We start from the raw sequence: 6,000 nt of genomic DNA, 5'->3' as shown, positions 1-6,000 counted from the left end.
GGGCTTCTCTGGTGGCGCAGTGGTTGAGAGTCCGCCTGCCAATGCAGGGGACATGGGTTCGTGCCCCGGTCCGGGAAGATCCCACATGCCGCGGAGCGGCTGGGCCCGTGAGCCATGGCCGCTGAGCCTGCGCGTCCAGAGCCTGTGCTCCGCAACGGGAGAGGCCACGACAGTGAGAGGCCCGCGTACCGCAAAAAAAAAAAAAAAAAAGTAAAATAAAATAAAAAAACATAGTTCAATGCTGTGTGCTCCCTTGGGTCAGTGTCCAGCCAGCCCAGTGCTAGGCATGGAGAGATGACTGGGAAACACCTATTGCCAGAATGTATCCCCTTCTTTCCCGCAGGCCTGGAAGGTCTCTAACCACCAGTCCCACCCAGACTTCCTTTCCCGGCTTCTCTCATCCCCCCAGGAGGGCAGGCGAGGCTCCCTACTGCTGCTCTGGCCCCCATCCAGAGCCCAGGCAGACGTTAAGTTTCTAAGGAGCCTGTTTGACTCTGTCCCTTCTCGCTTCTCTGTCTCTCCACGCCCACCCATGGCTCCCTCCCATCCAGACACCTGGGGTCTATCTGCTCCGAACCTCATGGGCAGAACATTTTGACCACATCAAACGTGGAAGCCCACCACAGAGTCAAAGTGGATTAAATAGGGCAGGAGCGGGGAGACCACCCGGAACCCCTCCTACTCAGATTCTCCCTGCTTCTCCAGCCCCTTCTCAGAACGCCCTGTGCCAGCTGGTTTAACCACCTGATCCCAGCCTCTGTGGGCAAGGAGTAGAGCAGAGCCAAGGGTGGCCCCCCTCTCCCCTACCCACGGGACCCCCTGCACTCAACTTGGAGTCCCAACCTTAGAGGAGTGACTTGCCACCATCACACAGCCATTCACTGGCAGAGCTGGGCCTCCTGGAGGCTCAGAACCCCTCCAGATGCCAAGGATGTGTCTCTCAGCAGTGGGATTCCTGGCACCCAGAAAGGCATCGGGGCAAGTGCAGGTGGGCCAGGGCTGCCAGACATATTGGCCAGGACAGAGACCTCCAAGAACCAGAGAGCGGCAAGGGGAGCCCTGATGGGTCTTGTTGGGGAAGGCGGAGCCTGTTGGAAAGGGCTGTTGAGCAAGCAGGAAGGTAGGCGAGGCTGGCAGAGCCTGGGCACGCCTGGAAGGCGGTGACTCAGGCCGGAAGGGCCCTTTCTGAGTCAGCCCTGCTAAAAGGTTGCCTTGTGGGGGTGGCACCTGGACAGGTGGCTGGGGCAGGGCCTGGGGACTCCAAGAAGGTTCCAGGTCTCAGCACCTTAGCCCTTGCGCCCCATGATCTGCCCTGAGAACCTCAGAGTCTGGCGACAGAACACATGAACTGAAGGAGGGAGGGCAGAGGCCGTGACTGCGTCTGCCCAATGAACTTGTACAAGTCCACCCACCTGTTTGAACTCATGATGGGATAATTGACCCTAGAGAGGATGGAGCCAGGCCTGGGGGAGCAGGCTGCCTGCTTTCTGCCTAGAGCCCCACTTCTTCATTTCTGCCCCATTTCCTGTCCCTACTGGCAGCCATGGGATGTGGCTAGCTAGAGGGCCAGGCCAGCGCCCACTCCTCTGCCTGAGTTAGGACCTATCAAAACAGAGCAACTGGGGGCTTCCCTGGTGGCACAGTGGTTGAGAGTCCGCCTGCCGATGCAGGGGACACGGGTTCATGCCCCGGTCCAAGAGGATCCCACATGCTGCAGAGCAACTAAGCCCATGCGCCACAACTACTGAGCCAGCATGCCACAACTACTGAAGCCCGCGCGCCTACAGCCCATGCTCTGCAACAAGAGAAGTCACCACAATGATAAGTCCGCGCACAACAAAAAAGAGTAGCCCTGGATCGCCGCAACTAGAGAAAGCCCGCGCGCAGCAACGAAGACCCAACGCAGCCAAAAATAAATAAATAAACGAATTTATTTTTAAAAAAGCAGAGCAACTGACCAAGGCTTCTTCTCAAAGGGTCATTGCTATAGCAAAGCTCTTAGAACAGCACCAGGCACATAGTAAACACTCAGTAAACGTTGACCGTTGTGACGAGTTGCTGTTATAAGAGCAGCTGTTACTGAACAGCCTAGCGTGGGTCTGGTATGGTGTAGGTGCTTCACAAATGTTCAAAGTTGGGGTTATTGTTATTTTTATAATTTATTACAGGCATCACGGTGCCTGGCTCATAGTAGGTGCTGAACAAATGTTCAGTCTTCCTGGAAGGCCAAATGCAAGCATCCCCCATGTGGCAAGAGGGACATGGAGACACTCTGCTTTGCTGGCTTGGGCAGGGAGAGTGAGGTGTACAGCAAGGGGTCAAGTTCTGGGTAGGAGAAGCCAGCAGCCCCACTCTGACCTCCTCCCTTCACCCCCGCCCCACTGATTCAGAGGACCTCCCTGAGGCTGTAGGGGGCGACCATCTGGCTACCTTGGAAGAGGCTTGGCTCCAGGGACCCAAGAGGGAGGAGGCCCACTGGAACCTGCCTCACCGGGGGGAGGAGGGCAGGGTGGTGGGGTGAACTCAGGGGGGTCCAGAGCTCCAGGGCCTCCTGGAAGAGGAGGCTAGGCTGTGCCCTGAAGAACAGGGAGTGCTGAGGCTAAGGCAGAGCTTGTGGAGGGAAGAAGATGATGCAAAGCCTGAGCGAGGAGGCGATGGACCCTGGGGCAGACAGGGCTCTGGGGACCAGACTGAGGGACACTCCTGTGGAAGCCGGGTCTGAGTGGAAGCAGCCCCCAGGAGTAAACTGGTGCTAGGCTGGAAGCACTTCTTCCCACTGCCCACCTCCCAGGCTCAACCCCTTACAGTGCAGAACTGGGGTGGGGAATGGGGGGCTCTGAGCCCTGGACCAGAACTTGGCACCCAGTTGCCCCCAGTTTGAGTGGCCTCAGTTGCCCAACTACCCAGGAGTCACCCGAGGAGCCTTAGGAGTTGGCCAGGATGGGATACCACTACCCCTCAAACATACCTACTCAACACCCCACCCAGCTGATGCCCAACAGGGCAGGTTGCACTGTCAGGGAGGAAGGGAGCTGCCTGCTCTGCCGGCTGGAACAGCACAGCCTCCTGCTATGCTGTGTGTGGAGAACAGGGAGGGGCTCTCCAGGCCACCTTGGCCTGGAACCCAGCCCTCCAGAGCGGGGGTGGGGGGGGCGGGGTCTGATGCGTATCCCCTTCCCACCCTTTCACACCCCATGCCTTGCTGAGAAAGAGGGAAATGCTCCCCAGAGCGAGTCACTGGGTCCTGGGCGGTGTGGTAGATGACTCCAGGGAGGAAGCATGCATTCAGCCACCAGCTGCCGCGGCAACACACACGCATGCACACACACACGCATATTCAAGGGACTGCCACATGCGGCCACGCACACAGGCACGTGCAGATTCACTCCCTGACAGCAGCCGACCTGTGCAAACCAGAACCCACACACACCCCCTCCCCAGAGACCTGAGACACAGCCGTGTAGACATCCCGGGTCACTGGCTATGAGCCAGGCACCGTGCTGAGCACTGGGAATAGAGCACCGGGCAAGACAGAGTAACACCAGCTCCCTGGTAGGCTGCCCTCTAACAAACAGATACATTTAAAATCTAACTTTTGCACTGAAGTATTTGCAGAGGAGGTTGTGTGGTGCTAGAGTTTCCTGGAAGCAAGTGTTATGGGGGAGTAAGATACTGGCCCAGGATTGGTAAGTGTTGAAGCTGAGGTGTGGACACACAGGGATCCGCTATATTAGCTTCTCTATTTTTGTATATGTTTGAAACTCTCCAAAATAAAAAGTTAAATACATACACATATATAATTGGCAATTGATAGAAAGTAAAATGAAGAAAAATAAGGCAGGGTAAAGGGACAGAAGACAAGAACTAAGAAGTTAAGGAAGGCTTCTCCAAGGAGGTGACATTTTAAGAAAAGACTTGAATTAACTGAGGTTCACACCGCACAGACATCTGGGCGGAAGAACATTCCAGACAGAGGGAACCAACAAAGGCAAAGGCCCTGAGGTGCAACAAGCTTGGCATATTAAGAAATAGCAGTAGGTCTGGAATTCTGTGACCTAAAGGAACAGGGTTCCAAAGTGAGATCAGAGGCCCTCGTGGGCTGAGGTAGGAGTTTGAAATCTGGCCTAAGAATGGCAGGGTGTCCTGGAGGTTGAAAGCACAGGACAGACATGATTTGATTTAGAATATGGTCTTAAAAGATCACTCTGGCTCCTGTTAGACCGTCGGGGAACGGGAGAGAGCAGAAGAAAGCTTGGAGACTACTGCAGTAGTCCAGGCAGGCGTGGCGATGTCTTGAGCCTCACGGTGAGATGGTGAGACAGGTCAGATGTGGGATCTCTTTTGAGGAGCTAACAGGGCTTTGCTCACAGCTGGCTATGGAGCGAGAGATAGAGAGGAGCTAAGCATGATTCCAAAGCAGGACCAGAGCTTCGAGGTCAGGGGTGTCACCTTTTCCAGGCGGGGACACGGGGAAAGTCATGTGCAGCCAGATGACTGCAAGCAAAGAGCGTCCCGGTGGGGACCTACACACGGGCACAGGAGCGCACACCGGCCGGCCCCCAGCGAACACACAGGAGGATGCACGCACTCCGGGACACCAGGCACAGGCACAGACACATCGCCCCACCTCGGCCTGCCCCACCCTGCCCCACGTGGCAGCCCCAGGACCAGAGCCCACACCCTCCCCAGCTCAGCCTCGGCACTCGCAGGATCCCCAGTCCTAGCATTTCCCTCCCAGCTCTCACTCCCATCCCCCATATTGGCCCCTTGAACAAGGAGGCTCCTGACTCACTCTCTTCCTTCCCCAGAATCCTGCCTCTGACCCCAGCTCCCTGCCCTTGGCCTCATCTGTCCAGCCGCCTCCACCGCAGCCGGATCCTGCTCGCACACCCCAGCCTGAGGCCCTACAGAAAATTAGCATCGCATATTTGCTCGATGCTCTCTATGGGCCAAGCCCTCTGCCCTTCCACCTGCTGCCTTGAAGGCACGCAGCCACCTCCACACAATGCCCACCAGCTACCCCCACTGCCCCACTCCCCTCAGTGCCCGGCACTCCTGCAGTCGCTCTACAGCAGGACGGTTGCCCCCACCCTGCCCAGCCTGCCAGCCTTGGAAGGGTGGCCTGGTGCAGTGGGAACAGCACAGCTCTGTGTCCAGGCAGAATCAGCCCTCACTGAGCAGCTGCACGATCTCACACAGGTGACTCAGTGCCCGAGTCTCCGTGTGCCGTAAAATATTGGCAGTAGCTCTCACCTTCCAGACCGCTGTGACCAGTGAGCTAACTCATGGGAGGTACTTAGCCCAATGCCCAGCACAGAGCAGCACACGGTCGCTGTTGCGCACTCGGGCCCAGCCCTGACATCCACCCACCGTGTGGCCTTAGAGGGTTCATCCAATCAGTTTTCTCAACTCATTTAGTCGGGTAACAATATTCTTGGCCCTGCCTCTCTCAAGTGCTGCTCAGAGGCTGGTAATCCCAGCTACTCCTTACTGGGCACTTGCTATGTGCTCATATAACCCTCCTAACAGCCATCTGGAACTCCTGTTATAAATGGAGAAATGGAAGCATGGAACAGTTAAGAAACATCCCTAAAACAAGCAGGTGTAGAGAGGATTTGCACTGAGGCGCAGCCACTCGGGTCCTGCCTCTGAGGAGTGGAGGGAAAGGGGCTTTGCTGTCTGGGGGGCAGCAAAGGCTGTCTGCTGGAGCCTCATTCTACCCTCACTCAGAGCACTGCCTCCAAAATGGCAACAAAGGGAATAAGGTCAGCCTGGAAGAGGCTCCAGGTGCCTCCAGGCTCCAGCTAGCCTCTAGCTCCGACCTCAGGCATCAGCCATTTGCCTCCCAACACGGGTGGCCCAGGCCTGCGTACCACTCACAACGGCTCGGTTACTCTACACGTCCCTCGCTGGGCCCCATTTCCTGGCCTGCAAAATGATGTTGATAATCTCTTGCATACAGGGTGGTTGTGCGATACTGGCCATCCAGTGTCCACCACA

The sequence above is a fragment of the Pseudorca crassidens genome, chromosome 1 (genome assembly GCF_039906515.1).
Source record: "Pseudorca crassidens isolate mPseCra1 chromosome 1, mPseCra1.hap1, whole genome shotgun sequence".
Taxonomy (NCBI): Eukaryota; Metazoa; Chordata; class Mammalia; order Artiodactyla; family Delphinidae; genus Pseudorca; species Pseudorca crassidens.
Note: the sequence above shows the minus strand (reverse complement) of the source record.